Source organism: Cynocephalus volans, chromosome X (genome assembly GCF_027409185.1).
Source record: "Cynocephalus volans isolate mCynVol1 chromosome X, mCynVol1.pri, whole genome shotgun sequence".
Lineage (NCBI taxonomy): Eukaryota > Metazoa > Chordata > Mammalia > Dermoptera > Cynocephalidae > Cynocephalus > Cynocephalus volans.
In genome coordinates this window covers 108604206-108622301 of record NC_084478.1, presented here as the reverse complement: position 1 = coordinate 108622301, position 18096 = coordinate 108604206, and the positions used below count along the sequence as shown (strand labels likewise).

The following is an 18096-nucleotide window of genomic DNA, read 5'->3' as shown; positions in this document are numbered from 1 at the left end:
AATTGAACATAATTGTACATATCTGTTGGGGTACCGCTTGAATGTCAATACCTGCGTGCAATATGTGATGCTCAAATCAGGATAATTAATATATTCAACATTATACAATGTAATCATTTTTTGTGGCCTTTTACCAATTTCTTGCTACCCACCCCCTTCCCACCTCTGCTAGCCTCAGTTCTGTTCTGAGAGGCTTTCCTTGACTAACATATTATAAAATATCACTCCCATCACCCTCTATTCCTTTACTTTGATTTTTCTGGTAACACATCACTCTCCCTTATTATGTTATGTATTTAAACCATTAGCTTTTTGGTTACTCTCAGATATTTACAATAGTTTAATTTTCAGGCATTAAAAAGTCAACAACTCAAAACCCAAATTCTCATCTCACATCTAATTTAAAACTTCTCCTCTAACCCCCAACCTCCAGTGGAGCTTGACTAAAGATACCACAGATATCCAGTAAAGAAAAGTGACTTAGTCAGTTTTTTCATTCTCCTTGCTCCATCTCCTTCCCTATTTGCTCTACTGCTTCAAGACTCCTCCAGGGTTGAAGGGTGGGGTGGGTAGGGATGGTGAGAAGCTTAATTGACTGGTGCTGGTGTAATCTGGCTATCAATATCCTTTGTGAGGTAGATTCCCAAATACTACTGTTTCTTTTTTTTTTTTTTTTTTTTTTTGTCGTTTTTTTTTTTTTTTCGTGACCGGCACTCAGCCAGTGAGTGCACTGGTCAGTCCTATATAGGATCCGAACCCGCGGCGGGAGCGTCGCCGCGCTCCCAGCGCAGCACTCTACCAAGTGCGCCACGGGCTCGGCCCGAAATACTACTGTTTCTTGTGGTGTGCTTTTGTGGTTTATTCAGGGACTCCCTCACTGCTCATTTCCCTAGTGGAGACCTCTTCCCTGCATCATTCCCTGATAGAAACAATGTACCATCTGATTGTCTTGCTTCTTGGCATTTGCCCACATAACTTTCTTCTCATGGGATCCTCATTCTTATGTTGGTGTTGCCAGCTATGCTCAGAAGAAATTACCTGGCCCACAGCCTGGTCCTTTGGAAGTCTAAATTAGATCTCTTTCTTTGTCCTGCCATTGTGAGCAACTTCGACCACCCTTCTTTCTTCAGACTTCAAGTAAAATTCAAGTACAAGTTCCTATCTTTTCCTAACACCAGAGGACACATATGAGGTTCTCCCATGAACTCTTTCTGTTTCAGTAGCAACACAGCAGGCCTAAAAATTTCTGTAGTGCAACAAGCCTCCAGCCTGTGAGTAAGATGCCAGTCTCCTCTCTTTGAAAGGTTTAATCAGAATCTTTTTTGCTTGGCTTGAACAAGGAAACCATAATGCTTTGTACTCCCATGAATTCCCTTCAAAAAATCCTCTTTATTCTTCCAGTAATCTCTAGAATTATCTTATATAGAGTAGAGTTGAGTGGTGGGGATTAATAATTAAAGTACCAGTTTGGCTACCTCTTAGCAAGTCCTGTGGGAAACTGTACAGCACCTCTCTTTAGAATGTATGGCTACTCTTAGAGTGTGTGAGGGGTCTTCATAAAGTTCGTAGGAATATTTGCATTATCCTTTTTTTTTTTTTTTTTTTGGCAGCTGGCTGGTACAGGGATCTGAACCCACGACCTTGGTGTTACAAGGCTGTGCCCTAACCAACTGAGCTAACTGGCCAGCCTATATTACCTTTTAATTTTATTTTTCCATGAACCTTTCGAAGTACCCTCGTATGCCTTCAATTTTGAGGCCTCAGTGAAAACTTTGAGAAACAACAGAAAAAGTCGCATTTAATATCCTTTTACAATATATGTAGCAACACACACACACACACGTATGATATATTTGTTTATTGCTGAGAGGCAATATAGAGTACTAGTTAAGAATATGGACTCTGAAGCCATACTGTCTGGCTTCAAATACTGAGTTAAACATTTGACTTCTCTGTAAATGTAAAATGGAGATAATAATAGTATATACATCATAGGATTTTTGTGAGGACCAAGTGTGTGTGCACTTGTGCTTTTGTATCTTAGATTAGTAACTTAGAATAGTACTTAGAATAATAGTAAGTTCTATATGCGTTTGCTATTAGTGCAATTGTTTATTTTTCTCTGACTTAGAATGTAAGCTCCGTGTATGCAAGATCTTTTTTCGTTTACTGCTGCATTTACAGCTCCTAAAAAACAGTGTGTATTATATGCACTCATAAATGTTAGTGCCCTCAGACTTCTTCTAAATAAGTTAATGTGACATTTAAATCTTTAATGTTAGGATGTGGGTAGAAAAAGTGGAGTCTGAAAAGATTAAGAAAGAGAGACAGAAGAACAAGGAGGCCATGATGTTCCAGAGACCATATGAGAGAGACTTTAATAAGGAAGGACTGGGCAACACTCCTTTGCTAGAAGGTCAAAGAAAAATAAAACTAAAAGGCAGTCATTGCATTCTGTAACAAGGAGCCCGTTTTTGCTTTTATATCCTGGTAGATATTGTGGGTTTTTTTCCCCCTGAAAGATGCTTTTATTAAAATGAGTGACCACTCAGAATAAATCTTTGAAAATAGGTCTTAAAAGTTGTCAGCCCTACATTACCAAGCTCCAAAGAACAAACTAGTCCTGCACTTACTTAGTCTTGGCTATAACCACAAAGGACCCATCCTCAATACAGTTCAGTACATTCTTCCCTGACCTGGACTCTCCTCTTGCATCAAACAACAAAACCTGCTGTTTGTGACTTCTCCTCCTAAGAATGTCCTTCTCCCTTCTTCCCCATCTTCTCTTTTTTCAAAAGTATGAGTAGAATATATAAAAACTCATAATTTAATAACAAAAAGACAACACAATTAAAAATTGACAAAGGATCTGAATAGACATTTCTTCAAAGAAGATATACTAATGGCTAATAAGCACATGAAAAGATACTCAACATTAATTATTATTAGAAAAATGCAGGGCCGGCCTGTGGCTCACTCGGGAGAGTGCGGTGCTGATAACACCAAGGCCCCGGGTTCGGATCCCATATACGGATGGCCGGTTCGCTCACTGGCTGAGCGTGGTGCTGACAACACCAAGTCAAGGGTTAAGATCCCCTTACCGGTCATCTTTAAAATAAAAAAAAAAAAAAAAAAAAAAAAAAAAAAATAGAAAAATGCAAATCAAAACCACAATGAGATGCCACTTCCCACCCACTGGGATGTTTCTAATCAAAGTAATAACAAGTGTTATCAAGGATGTGGAGAAATTGGAACCCTCTTACACTGCTCGTGGGAATGTAAAGTGCTACAGCCACTTTGAAAAGCAGTCCGCTGATTCCTCAAAAGGTTAAACATAGAGTTACTGTATGGCCCAGCAATTCCACTCCAAGGTATGTACACAAGCATTTTGAAAATATATGTTTACAAAAGCTTCATACACGAATGTTTATTGCAGTATTATTCATAATAGCCAAAATGTGAAAACAACCCAAATGTTCATCAACTTCTGAATAGATAAACAATGTGGTCTATACATACAGTGGAATATTATTCATTCATGTAAAGGATGATGAGTGATTTGAGTGATGTCACCAAAAATGGTGGAGTAGGGAAATCCAGGGCTCCATGAATGGCTGTAATTAGCTACTGGATTAAGTGCAAATTCTTCAACCTAACTCACAAGGCCTGTTAAGTTCTAGCCTCTACCCATCTGTTATAAAATAAATTGTATGCTCCAAAATTCAATCCCCAGTACTTCAGAATGTGCCCTAATTTGGAAATAGGGTCAGTGCAGATGTAATTAGTTAAAAATAATCCAGTATGGCTGGTGTCATTATAAAAAGAGGAAATTTGGACACAGACACACACATACAGGGAGAATGCCATGTGAAGATGAAGGCAGAGATTGGGGCGATGCTTCTGTGAGCCAAGAAATACCAAAGATTTTCAGCAAAGCATTAGAAGCTAGCAGAGAGGCAGGGAACAGATTTCCTCACATTCCTCTGAAGGAACAAACCCTTCAGACAGCTTGATATCAGACTTTTAGCCTCCAGAACTGTGAGACAATAAGTTTCTGTTGTTTAAGCCACTCAGTTAGTGGTACTTTGTTATGGCAGCCCTAGCAAACTAATACACCATCTTTTTAGCCTCATCTATCATCGGTTTTTCCTTATACTTTACGCTCCAGCAACACCAACTTCCTTGTACTTCCTTTGCACATACCTAGTGTTTCTAGCCTTTTTGTTTTTGCTTATGCTATTTTTCTGCCTGGATGCTTTTCTTCCTTTTGTGGTCTAGCTAATTCCTACTTATTCTTTAAGATTCAGAGAAGCTATTATTTCTTCCAGGGACCCTTCACTGACCACTCCCCTATCAGGGTGGTGTAAGTGGCTTTCCTAGGTGTCCCCGTATATCTTGAACATCTCCCCAGCTTTGCACTTTTTATGCTATATTATAATTTTATGTTTATAGTTTGCCAGCCTCCCCCTACCCCACTCAATAAACTGTGAATTCCCTGAAAAAAGGGTCACACAAATCCCAGAGCCTAGCACAGGATAATTGGCACACAGTAGATGCTCAATACATATCTTTGAATGAATAGTCTTTTATTCACTGTTTGTTTATCTTCTGTCTTTCCATAGCACCTACTAAAGTGCTTTGCATGTTGTGGGTATTCAGTACATCTTGACCAGTGGTTCTCAACTGAGGACATTTGGCAATATCTGGAGACATTTTTGGTTATCACAACTGGGGAAGTGCTATTGGCATCTAGTGGATAGAGGCTAGAGATACTGCTAAACATGCTACAATGCATGGGACAGCCCCCCCACCCCTCAACAAAGAAGTATCCAGTCCAAAACATCAATAGTGCAGAGGCTGAGAAACTCTGATCTTGAATGAATGAGAGACTACATCTACTTTTTATACCCTGTACTCACTGTCAACCACTAGTGCACTAAATTTGCTTTGTCAGGAAGCTTTTTTCTTTTTTTAACAAAAGTAAACCATTACTCAACCTGAGATGAAGAGGGAGTGTCCTGGCATCCAGAATTAAAACTTCGGCAATTAGAAAGTACCTGATCAATATGAGACAGATATATAAGTTGCAATATCGTTATGCCCTGGAATGCTCTGTAGCAGTGAAAATGAATTAATTAGAGGTACACCTATCAAGAAGGATAAATCTTATAAGCATAATGTTGACTGAGAAAAGTAATACTATTTGCATAAAGTATTACATATAGTTTAGAGATAAACACATATGTAGTAAATGTATATAGACATAATGGAAATGATTAAGATCAAATGTGAGATTGTGAAAACCTCAGGATGAAGAGCACACAGGGGGCTTTGATTATATTGCTAATGCCTTATTTCTTAGTGGGCATAACCTTGTTAGGTTATTCTCTATATATTTGTATATTTTTGAAATATTTAATATTTTTTAAAAAGAATAATTGCTCACTACCCCAATATCCTGTCACCTGGGGCTGCGAAAATCTCTTATCTTTTTAAATTTGCACTAGCCAGAACTTCCTCACTGTGGCAAAACTGAACAACTCCTTGAATCCAATCATTCACTATAGGACAGGAGATTACATACTAGAGATGGGATGATAATCCATAAGTTCCTGTATTCATTTTTGCACAGTATAGTGCCTGGATTTGTTTGCATTGAACCCCTTGCAATATTTAGTATAAGAATTTGAGCACAGAATCCTTATGGCAGACAAGGAGGATCAAACAGAAATGGACAACAGTTTGCAAAGCACAGAATATGTGTAAACAGGTCATTGACTAATCTTGTTTTGGTTCATTTTTTATGTTTGTCTCTCACTGTGTATTTGCCGGTGGGTCAGTGAGACTGTCTTAGAGAAGAGGGGTCAGATTCTCATATACTCTTTAGTGAGGTGGACCTTGGAGAGTAAGAAACTGCACACAGAAGTTAAAGTTTAAAATTTTGCTGAGGAATATGGGGATTGGTCTAAATGTTTTCTGAAGTTGCTTCTGGCTGAAGGTGTTTCCAGCTCCTGCCAAGAACTACCTGTACACAGAAGGAGCAGAGAAGTACTTCATCTGAGTTCCCACAGGCCAGGTTTGGGGGTGGAACACATTCCCCAGGGCTGAGCAGAAGGGTCCAGAGGGAAGGCTGAATTGGCAAAGCCAGACAGAACAAAAGGATTTTCTTTCTTAAGTAGCTTCTTCACACTTCAGGGTGGGGGCGGGATATTGAAGGGCTAAAATATGGAAGAAAACTCTGGTTAGAGCCTGAGAACTGAATTTTTACTGTTTTGTCTCCTAGAATTAAAATGTTTTTTTTCCCCTTTTAAAGACTTTTCAAAAAGATTTTTTTATATTATCAAAGCCATATATGTTCATTATAGGAAAGTTGAAAAATACAGAAAAGTAGGAGGAAAACTAAAAATTCATTTCATTCCACCACCTAGAGATATCTACTATTAATATTTTGCATATTTCCTTCTAATTTTTCCATGCATATTCCATTTTCATTAATTGTTGTGATCATATTTTATATTAATGTATGCTATTTTCAATTGATATTATAGCAGAAGCACTTCCCTGTCATTAAAAACTATATAATTTACTTAGCCATTATACCATTAGTTTTTTTAAAAAATATTTTATTATTCTAAGCAATACTGGGATTAACATAGTTGAACAAAAACATTGTGTACATCTCTTTTTCCTTAGGACACATTCATTTATTCATTATATAAATGTTACTGAGGGCCTACTGTGTGCTTGGTACTAAGCTAGGTGCCAGGTTTCTGTTTTGAATGGCATGTAACATTTACTGAAATAGAAAACACTGGAAGAGGAGCAAATTTAGGAGAAAAGATGGTGCGTTCATCTTTGGATGTGTTGAATTTGAGATGCCTGCAGGACATCCGGGTGGAGATGTTAAGAAAACAGAGCTCAATGAGTAGAGTTATAGAATTACAGTTGTGGTCATATAGAGGGTAATTAAAGCCCAGTGAGTGAAAGAGATCATTTAGAGAGAGAGTATATGTATCCTAGCCTTGAGAATGTCTGACTTTCAGAAGTCAGATAGCAGAAGAAATCACAAAGATGATTGAGGAGAGAGCAAAGGAGTAGGAGGAATAGCAAAAGAGAATGATATTATAGATGCCACAGGAAAAGTTTCAAGGAAAAGGAAATGGTTAACAGTATTAACGTAGGGGAGAGATCAAGCAAGATAAGGACTGAAAATGCCCCATTTATTTATTGATTGACTGATGGATTTATTGACACAGAGGTCATTAGTTTGGTATCTTGTTGAGCAGTTTCAGTGGGGAAGGAAGCCAGATTGCTGAGGGTTGGGAAATGAATGAGAAGTAAGGAAATGAAAATTGCAAATGCACCTATAAAGTACATTTTCAATACATTTGCCCATAAAGAGGAGTTGGAGAGATAACTTGTGTGTAGTCAGGAGATTTTTTAAGATGGTAGAGACTTGAACATGTTTAATGGCTGATGACAGATGAAAGAGACTTAAGCATGTTTTATCCTGATGTGAAGAAGGGAGGGAGGAGGAGGGAGAGAGAGGAATCTGCAATTACTGGGTAGATATAAACATTTTAAAGTCTATTGATATACATTGCTTACATGCTTTCTAAAACAGTTTTTAACCTATATACCACGCCTACCAGCAATTATGAGATTTTTTTGGTGGCCACTTTGTCATCATCATATAACACTTTATATATATGTTATATATATATATATATATATATATATATATAGTTGTATATATATAAAACTCTTTGCCAAGTCTCATTATTTTTCTAATTTGCTCTTCTTTGATTACTAGTGAGTTGAATATTTTAACCAGTTGTGTACTTGAGTGTATACGTGTGAATTTAGTCTGTCCTTTGCCCAAAACGTTTCTATTTTCGACAGACACTTTTATTTGCCATAAAAGGCCAAAAGTCAAAGGATCAGAATGGTATCATATTTTATCTTCCCAAATCATATAGTTCAGACTCTATCTTCTAAGAAGTAAGCGACAATTTGACAACTTTTGGCTCAGCTGAACGGAACAGGTAGGTGATTTTACCATTTAAGAGAGTGACCACAGATGGAAGTAAACGGGGGTGAATGGGGGGGTGGCACGTCTAGTCTTAGACCCCTATACTCAGTCCTCAGGCTCCCTTTCCTAATCCGGGACATCCCTCCAGTGCCTTAAGGCTTTGGCTTCCAGAGTTCCCCTTCGGGCTGAGCGGCCCCCTACTAGGGAGCCCCGAGTGCTATGCGGCCCCTTTAAGAGTCCAGCTCCTCCCCGCTCCAGGGAAAGTTGCAGCTTTTTCCGCCTCCCAGGAGGGTGGGAAGGGCCGGCCGCCCAAGCGGGGTTGCGGTCTTACCAGAGCAGGAGACCCTCCCCTGATCCAGCACTGAGACGTCTCGCCCTCTCGCGGCACCTGTTGCAGGTGACAGGTAGGTCCGCTGCCAGCAGCCACCCCCTCGTCCTCGGTCCAGGGTTCCTTCTGGGCCCCCAGCCCCTTTCCGCTGCTGAAGCGCCCCCACCCCCATCTCAGGGATCTGTGTCCTTCCCTACCTGACTTCTCTCTCTTCGTCTTTCCTTCTCCCTAGCTGCCCTCCTGTTCCCTCTCCCCAGTCCGCCTCTCTGGACCGCACCCCCAACGCTTTGACTCCCTTCTGCTTGGGGTGGTCCCTCCCCGTCACCTTTCTTTCTCCAGGGCCGCTTCTGGCCCCTGCCTGGCCCACCCGTCGCTAACGGGGGCTGCGCCCCTCTGGGAGCTGCCTCCTCTCTGTCTCCCCTTGCGCGGAGTGCCGCTACTTTTCCCGCCAGCGAGAGCCGGAGCGGGAGCCCCTCCCAGGAGCGGGCTCTGGGGTCGGGGGTGGGGCCGAGCTCCTAGCGGGAACTGCGCCCTGCCCTCGGAGGCTCCAGTCACCTTTTGGTGGGTTCCTCTCGCAGGCTCGGCTGTTGCGTGAGGTCTTTGTCCCGCACTGTCTCCGGACTTCGGACCTCACGGCGTCGGCTTCTCTGGCCTCAGCCGGTGCTCCACAGGTAAAGGCTGGAGGCCGGTTGCGGCCCCCCCAACTCCAGTCCTGCCTCAGTGGGTTCCCTCTGCGCTTGGGGCTGGGAACTGGGCTGTGTGTTTTGGAGCTGAACTGATTTATCTTGCCGCCCTTCAAGCAGGCTGTGGGGATTTGCTCCTGGAGGAAAGTCCCAGAGCCCTCAGAAGAGGCCCAGGACACTTCCATCTCCTGTGATGGTTTGTACGGGGCAGATGAGGTGTTCCCCTAGTCCTTAACATTGAATGAGTTGGGGTTTTTGGTGGTGAAATAATTTAGTTAGAATTCTAGTGGTTTGAAAAAGTGATGATGTTTCTCGTTAAACAACCTTTTCTCTCTCCCACCCCCACCCCTCCCCCACCCCAATCCCCTGCTTCTTCAGGACCAGAGGACCTAGGGACCCAGAATACTGCTTTTGGCAGGGTTGACTTTAGACCTTGTACATATGTGGCAGAAATTAGTCTTCAGTACATCCTGGACCTGCTATATTTAACTGGCTTCTTTTCTGCTCTTTCAGCTCCCCACCCCCACCTCTCATAAATCCATTAATATTATGGTGTTAATGACCTAAAGTGTTTATTTAATGCAGAGTTGCATCTCTGATGAAGTTTTCTAGTTTTGGGGGTTGTTTGTTTTTTAGCACTTGCCAGAAATCCTGTTAGAAAAAGACCACCAACGTAGCTTGTGAGGCTCTTCTTGGGTAGGGGATGAACATTTAACACAATCTCAGGTTCCTCTCCCTAGGTCAGAGCAGTGAAACGGAGCTTGGGGGCCTGTTCTGGGGAAGTTGATCTGTGAGTGTATGTAGCATTCTGGTTGATGAAGGCTGCTACTAATAATGGTTGTTAGAATACATTGAGCCAGGCACTGTAATAAGGTCTTTACATAATTGTCTCATACAATACTCATGATAACTCTATGCGGTAAGCACTACAAATATAAGCATGTCATAATGAAAAGGAGACTCTGAGAGATTAAGTGTCTTGTCCCAAGTCACCCAACTGATGGGGACAGAGCTTCTGTTCCTATCCTGTCACACCGCCTCTGCTGTTTTGGATGTTAGGAGCACTAAATAGCTCACAGGTGAGTACTAAGTGATTAAAAATTCCTCTTCAAGCTGAAGCATAAGTTTTGGTCCTGGGTTCCACCTTAGATGTGTTGCAGAGACTTTGGGCCACTTACCTCACTGATGTCTTCCCATTTCGTTTCCAACATGGGGACAGTTGCCACGTTGCCGCTATAAGCACATACTCCTGAGTGTACCTGGATGAATGAAACCTCCTGGGCTCTCAGTTCAGTGGTAATTGTCCTGAAGTTAGGAGAGGATAACCATGAATTCTAGGGATGTGTGCCTAGATTCTAGGGATGTGCACCTGACTCAGTTTCTTCCTCTCAGGCTGGCTAGGGGAGAAATGAGGGTGTGGTAAGTGGTAAGGACTTCCCAACAGTTAGGCCAGAGAGCCTAAATAAGGGTGATCTTGTGCTTGTTTCATCATGGAATGGCTGGAGTATCTTAGGCAGGGATAGTCAGGAAGAAAATTTCCTTCTTGATTCCATCTTTGGGACTTTGCTCAAACTTTCTTTTTTTTTCTTCCTGAAAAACTAACTTGCTACCCATACCCCGTCACCCACCATTAACTCCTCAAGATTCAGCTCTAAAGCCGTCTCCTTTGGGACAGCCTTACTGAATGCACACTTCCTTCCCCCAAGCAGAATAACTGGTTATCCTATGTCTTAAAACATTTTGTTTACATCTCAATAGAGCTCTTAACAGCATTCTTTTTTTTTTTTTTTTTTTTTTTACTCCCACCCCTTAACAGCATTCTTAGTTGTTTTTCCACTTGGAAAGTTTCAGCCTCTCTAAGGACAAGGTGTGGATATTGGTGCTCTCTTTCTCTTAAACACAAAAGATTAACAAACATTTGTGCTAGAAACTGGGGATACCATGCCTTCAAGGGGCTGAAGTTTGGTGATGGTGGGATTGATGTACAAAAGACCCCTTCCTGAGGCACTTGAAATCCCACAGCTGGGAGTTTGTACTTAAATGTCACTTTCTTAGTGAGGCATATCCTGACCATCCACTTAAACTTGCAACTCCTTCCCTGAACATTCGATATGCCCCTTCCCTGACATTACATTTTTCTTGCTTACTGTCTGTTCCCCCAACTCTAACATAAACTCCACGTGGGCAGGGATTGCTGTCTGTTGTATTCACCAGTGGACCCCAGGACCCAGAACAGAGCCTCAGACATCATAGGTACGTACTAATATTTGTTAAATGAATTAATGAATGATAGTACCATTCTAGGAATTGGCACTTTTTTGTGCTCTGCTGGACCTAAAACTAAGCCTTTGTAGCAGTTTGTCACCCTACAGGTATAAGGTTGCCCCAGGCCCAGTTCTTACACATCTTTTCTTCTACTGAGTTTTGCTTTGAGATTGCATTCCTGATAACTTTGACCTAGTTGGAAGTGCTTCCTCTCTCTCTCTTTTTTTAAAAATATGGGTCTCTGGATGGAAACTTCTAAAAGTGGAAATTTAAAAATGCTGTGCTTCTTGTTGGCAGAAAGAGGGGCTGCACTGGGAGGAGAGGATGTGCATTGTCAGATATCCTGAGGCCTTTCAGGCATTTGGCAAGCTCAGTAAGAGGCTGGGGAAAGTCACAGTACAACAGGGAAGTGAACAGCTCAAAAGACTAAAAGATGCTACTCGTTAGGCTTCTAGCCTCAAGTCCCCTTAGTCTTTTAGGCATGAGGTAGTTACTGGATTATGAGCTTTATGAAAAGCCATAGCTAAGTGCTACTTGTGTAGTATTTGACTAGTTTTATACTAGGAGGATTATACAGTGTGAGGAATTAACATAAAAGAAAAAAAAAGTGCTGTTCTGTTTAAATGTGTTTTGAAATATTCAGAAAGTTAAAAAAAAAAAGAAAAAAGCCAGAATTCCTTTAAGACAGACTCAGAGTTAGGCCCTTGATAAAGTAGTAAATATGTGATTCTTACCATTTAATGTATGCTAACTTTTTTGAAACTCAAGGTTGTATAAAAAGAAACTGCTCAGCTTCTTCTTTTGCTAAATTTATCTCCCCAACTTTTGAACATTGGAGTGATCTAGGGATCAGTCTGTGGACTTTTCTCCATCCAGAATATCTTAGAGGCTCTCAACCAGCCCCATGGCTTTAAATAACATCTATCTAGACATTCATCACTCCCAAATTTATGTCTTTGACCTAGGCCTTTCTTCTAAGCTGCAGCCTCATATATTCAATGACCAATTTTATATGTCTGCTTGTCTATCAAACATGTAACATGGCCAAAACAGGACTCCTGATTGCTTTCACATCCCCAACCCCTTCCCTCAGCCTCCCATCTCAGTAACATGGCACCATCATTCATCCAGTTGCTAAAACCAAGAGTCTAGGGTCACCCTTGATTCTTCTCTTTCTCTTACCCACCACCCCCTCACATTCAATTCATCAGGAAGTCCTGCTGACCTGATTTTCAAACGGTATCATGTATTTTGCCACATGTCTCCATCTCCTCTGCCTATCACCCTAGTTCAAGCCACCACAAGACTGCAACGAATATCCTTGCACAATGCTCAAGGATATATATACACAGGTATTTTTTGGGATAGCTTTCTAGTAGGAGAATTGCTGGGTCAAAGAATATGTACACTTAAAAATTTGAATAGACATCACCAAAGTGACATCCAAAAGAGTTTATACTTTGACCATTGTGAGTACTTTTCCTTATGCCCTTGCTGGGGATGGACAGTCTTTTTAATTTTTGCCAGTCTGATAGGTGAAAAATAGTATCTAATTGATTTAACTTGGCATTTCTCTGATCACTAGTGAGGCTGAACATCTTTTCATGTGTGTTAGCTATTTGTATTTTTCCTGAGACTTGCTCCTTTATATCCTTTGTATGTTTTTCTTTTGGGTTATATATTTAATTTGTTTGTTAGAACATATTTATGAGGGATATTTACCCGTTGCCTGTTATATAGTTCAAGTTTTTTTCAGTCTAGTCTGTCATTTGTCATAACTTTGTTCATGATGTGTACCCCTCTTGTAATCAGATAAAACACACTATAAAACATTTAAAAAACATGTTCATTAGATTTGGCAATTAGGAGGTCAATGATGACATCCGTACAGCAGGAGGAGAGAAGGCAGATTTTAGCGGGTTGGGGAGCGAGGACTGAGAAGCACTGATAAGGAATATGATATACACATTGAAGAAGCTTAGCTATATTGGGAACGAAAGAGTGTTTCTTATAGATTGTAAGGCATAGGGGACAAGAAAAGGCTGTAATTTTGTTTTGTTTTAAATATAGGAGAGAGATGAGCCTGAGCATTTTAAAACACATTTAAACAGAACAGCACTTTTTTTCTTTTATGTTAGTTACACAGTGGTTTCCTCACGCTGCATAATCCTCCTAGTATATAACTAGTCAAATACTACACAAGTAGCACTTAGCTATGGCTTTTCCATAAAGTTCATAGTCTAATTTATGTGTACGTGGCATAGAGCTTGATGAAGCAAGGTCCCTGATAAAGCCGGAGGGTGGGAGCACCAGAGTGAAAGGAGGGGAAAGACTGGCCTTAGAGAAAGGGAAGTAGCTCTTCCACTGAGACAGGAAGGAAAGAGGGCAGGATTGGTGAAGCTGTGGAGAAGTAAGGAGCTGAGGAGGGACAATATTTTGAGGGAGGTCTCCTCTGACGAAAGAGTGAAGAGTGGTGAAGGGTTGGAATAGCATTTGAGAGGGATGAAAAGAGGAGCTCTTTAGGGGCATATCATACAGATTATGCATATGCATATCAAAGCATCATATTGTATACCACAAATATATACAATTTTTGGCAATTATACCTTCGTAAAACTGGAAAAAAATAACTAAAAAAAAAAAAAAAAGGCTTGGATAACTTGAATTTGTCTCTGCCTCAAGTCACAGAACCCTGTATCCATTCTCTCTGGCAGCACTCATCAGCCCAGGTATAGGAACTGAGTGTGGACAGTCTAGTTTGGGGGATTTTTCTGTGTGGCTCTGACAGAACTATGAGAGGGCAGGAGACTGGATGGTGCTTACAGAAGAATAGTTGAAATGATGGATAACTGTGGCTTTCACATCTGTGACTATATAAACCTTCCTTGAACTTGAGTAATTTTTAGGAGATGGAAATTTTCCATGGCATCTGCACCGTTTCTTGTTTCTAGCTTTGTCAGTTCAGGCATCAGAATAGCTTCAGTATCAGTATCTTTAAACTATTCCAGCAATTTATCAGAAAGCATGGGTTTATTTACTGAGAGCCTACAGTGTGCCAACTGAAGGCCCACAGTGTACCAGGATTTTACAGTGGATCCATCCATCCATCCATCCATCCATCCATCCATCCATCCATCCATCCATCCATCCATCCATCCATCCATCCATTGATCCAGCTAGATGCTTGAGATATAGCGGAGAAGAAGACAGACAATGGCCTTTTTTTCATGGAACTTATTTCAGCAGGGAAAGTATGTGTTAAGTGTGTATCACATAATATATTATTTAATTGCAATCGTGATAAGTTCTGTGAAGTTCAGTTTTTTAGAAATCAAATTGTCACATTGTTTTCTAGCAGGCTTTACCAATTTACATTTGCCAACAAAGTATGAGAGTAACTCTTACAACCTCCTTTTTAAAAATTGAATATTGTTGGGGCCGGCCCATGACTCACTTGGGAGAGTGTGGTGCTGATAACACCAAGGCCACGGGTTCGGATCCCATATAGGGATGGCCGGTTGGCTCACTTGGGAGAGCATGGTGCTGACAACACCAAGTCAAGGGTTAAGATCCCCTTACCAGTCATCTTAAAAAAAAAAAAAATTGAATATTGTCTTTCTAAAATTTTGCTAAATCGATAAACAAACATTAAAAAAAATCTTTATTACCAGTAAGGGTGAAACTTTTTGACATCTATTGGCCATTTGATTTTTAAAGAATTACCTGTTCATGCTATCTGTCTATTGGATATTTACTCTTGTTTTTAGTAGATCTCTTTCCATGTTTGAAACTGTTATCCACCCTTCTCTACCTCCCCCCTCAGCTCTGGAGATCTTAAAATATTTTTCTCCAGTTTCTATGGCCATTCCCTTTGTATTTCTTTCCAGACATTTTTCTTTGTTTATATAAAATATTTCCTTCCTGCCTTCTTTCTTTTCTCCCTCCCTCTCTCTCCTATTGTTCCAATCTGTGTACACTTATACAGTCATGTGTCACTTAACGATGGGGATATGTTCTGAGAAATGTGTTGTTAGGCAATTTCTTCATTGTGGGAACATCATAGAGTGTACTTACATAAACCTAGATGGTGTAGCCTACTACACAGCTAGGCTACATGGTATAGCCTATTGCTCCTACTACATGGTATAGCCTATTGCTCCTACCACTGTTGCATATGCAGTCCTCATTGTTATGTGACCCATGATTATATGTAAAAAAAAAAAAAAAAAATTCAAATGGAATCATAATATATATGTTTTGCTATGTATTTTTTACTTAATGTGTTTTGGCAAGCTATCAGTGTCAATATATATAGAATTACCTCCTTTTTAACAGCTGTATAGTATTCCATATGTACATACTGAACTAATAAGTTTCCTATTGATGGATGTTTATGTTCTTTATTTTTTTGTTGTTTCAAACATTGAGCATCCTCTTTATATACATTTGTGAATCTACTTGAATATTAGTAGGCTAATTTTTAAAAATGGAATGGTTCCATCAAATAACGGTGAGTGGTGCTAAAGATTCAGAGAGATTTAAGAAGATAAAGACTGAGAATGGTTCACTGGATTTAGGATGTTCTTGGTGACCTTAGTGAGAGCAATTTCAGGAAAGTGTGGGGTGGAAAGCTAGAAAATGGTGTGTTGAGAAATGACTGGGGAAATGAGGAATTGGAGGCAGTAAATACGGACAATTCCTTAGAGAAATTTGGCTCTGAAGAGCAGAGAAAGGATGGTAGCAGGGGAGGGGTTGAGATACAGGGATTGTTCCCCCCCCCTTTTAGGAGGGACTTTAATGTCTTTAAAGGCTAATGGGAAGGAGGGGATAATTGATAGAGCATAGTCCTTACAGGGCAAAGTCCTTACACCAGATGGAAGAGGATCCAGAATGAGATGGGAAGAGTATCCTGAATAGGTATAGATGAAAATTGGTTTATAAAAATTGGTTTATAGATTTAGCAGCAGGAGCTTGTCTGGTGGCATTTATATTTCTCTATGATGTAAGAGGTAAGGCCAGTCTCTTATAGCAGGGGTTGAAATGTTACAGGGTCTAGGTTGTATATTTGAGGTGTTTGAGGAAGGTTTGAAATAGCTGTTGTGGAGAACAGGAGAGCACTCTAGGGCCAGGCAGTGTTAAGGTGAGCTTGGTGACCAAGAATTCATATGGATAATAATCTACCAGACTGATTTTTTCACTCCGGTAGATCTCAGGAGTCCCTGTGCAGATATAAAGTACAACAGTTGGGTTCAGAAGGGTTATATTTTTATCAGATATTTGCAATGAAGTTATGAGTTATCGAGGATATTAGCACGAGTGCAGTTGAAACAATAGAATCCAAACTGTCTAGGAAAGGAAGTGAAGACGGGAAGGAGCTGACAAGGTGAAAGTAGAAAGTTCTATAGAAGATTGCCCCTTCATGAGGTCTGAGAATAGGTATGGGCCTGGGGGTGGTCAATGAGTGAACAGGCTGGAAGGATAGGAGTTTGTAGTCAGAGGGGAGTATTGAATTAGGGATATCAAAGGTGAAGTCCTGATGATAAGCTCTTGGGTGTGGCTGAGTGTGATACATGGTATTCTTGATGCCAGCTCATTCGTTCAACAAATATTTATTGTATGCGTGTTATGGGCCAGGCAGTACTCTAGGCACTGAGGGCACAGAGATGAACAAAACAAAGTCCCTTCTTTCATGCAGTTTACAATCTAATGGTGAAGAATATTCATTTTTATAAAATAAAAGCGTATCCTCACTGATGTGCTGATTCCTGCATGTGTGGTTCTATTTAGAACCAATAATAATACCAGGATCGAATGTTTACATATTTGGGACTAGGAAAATCCATGTAGACATTTTGAGTGCCTTGATTTATCTTAAATTATACTACCTAAATTATGAAAATTTGTACCTCTTCCCCCCTTAGAACTGTTTAAGGTACTTTTATGTACTATGTCAGTATTGAAGATAAACAAATACATATCTAATTTGAACATTTTAATGGTTTGAATTTTTTATACTTTATTATTTTTTTAATGTTAGGACATTGCTTCTAGCTGTAGACCAGATGTTGATAATGCACGTACTACTAATCTTGCTCTGGGATTTGATGTGATGTGTAAAGTAATTATTTTTAATCAGTTTAGGAGGGAGAGAGGGCTTGCAGTAAGTTAATATCTTACATTTATTTAATATTATTATCCAATTTATACCTACCTTTTTCTGTACATATATGCTCATGTATATATTTATTAATATTTTAAAGAAATGAGTATTTGATGTCTTGTAGGCCTTAAATAGCACTTTAAAATTATCTGCCATGTATACAGTTCAATTTAAGTTCAACTACAGGTTATTTGATTATGTTAAGGTTTTCATAGCCATAGCTAGATCACAGCATCCCTAAAATTAAAAAGAAACCAAATGCATGAAATCACAGTTATGTGTGAACATGGGCTGGATTAGTCACGAACCATGATGATTTCTCATTTAAGGGGACTGCGTGGGTGATTGTTAGGTGATGTGGCCTGCAAAAAAGAATCAGATGCCAGCTAGAGTTCAGTTTAGAAATCCCCACCATCTGTGACCCTGGCAGGAGAAGAGGGTCTTCCTTGCAGGGGTGCTGCTTTATCAAAGCTTGTTGACTAAGGAGAGATAATGGTGTTCTACATAGAGATGAGGCTTATTGAAAAATAACAATGTGTCGACTCTCACCAGACTTTAAAAAAATGTTTTATGCATATAAATGACCTGGATTTTAAAACATTCCATTTCTTTAGTTGGGGATTTTAGA

General features: G+C 40.1%; 1 pseudogene; it reads right to left on the bottom strand.

The window, feature by feature from the left end:
* The window catches only part of LOC134368156 (high mobility group protein B3-like), a 59723-nt pseudogene extending 51191 nt beyond the window's left edge, over window positions 1-8532 (bottom strand).
* Between the last annotated feature and the right edge of the window lie 9564 nt (window positions 8533-18096).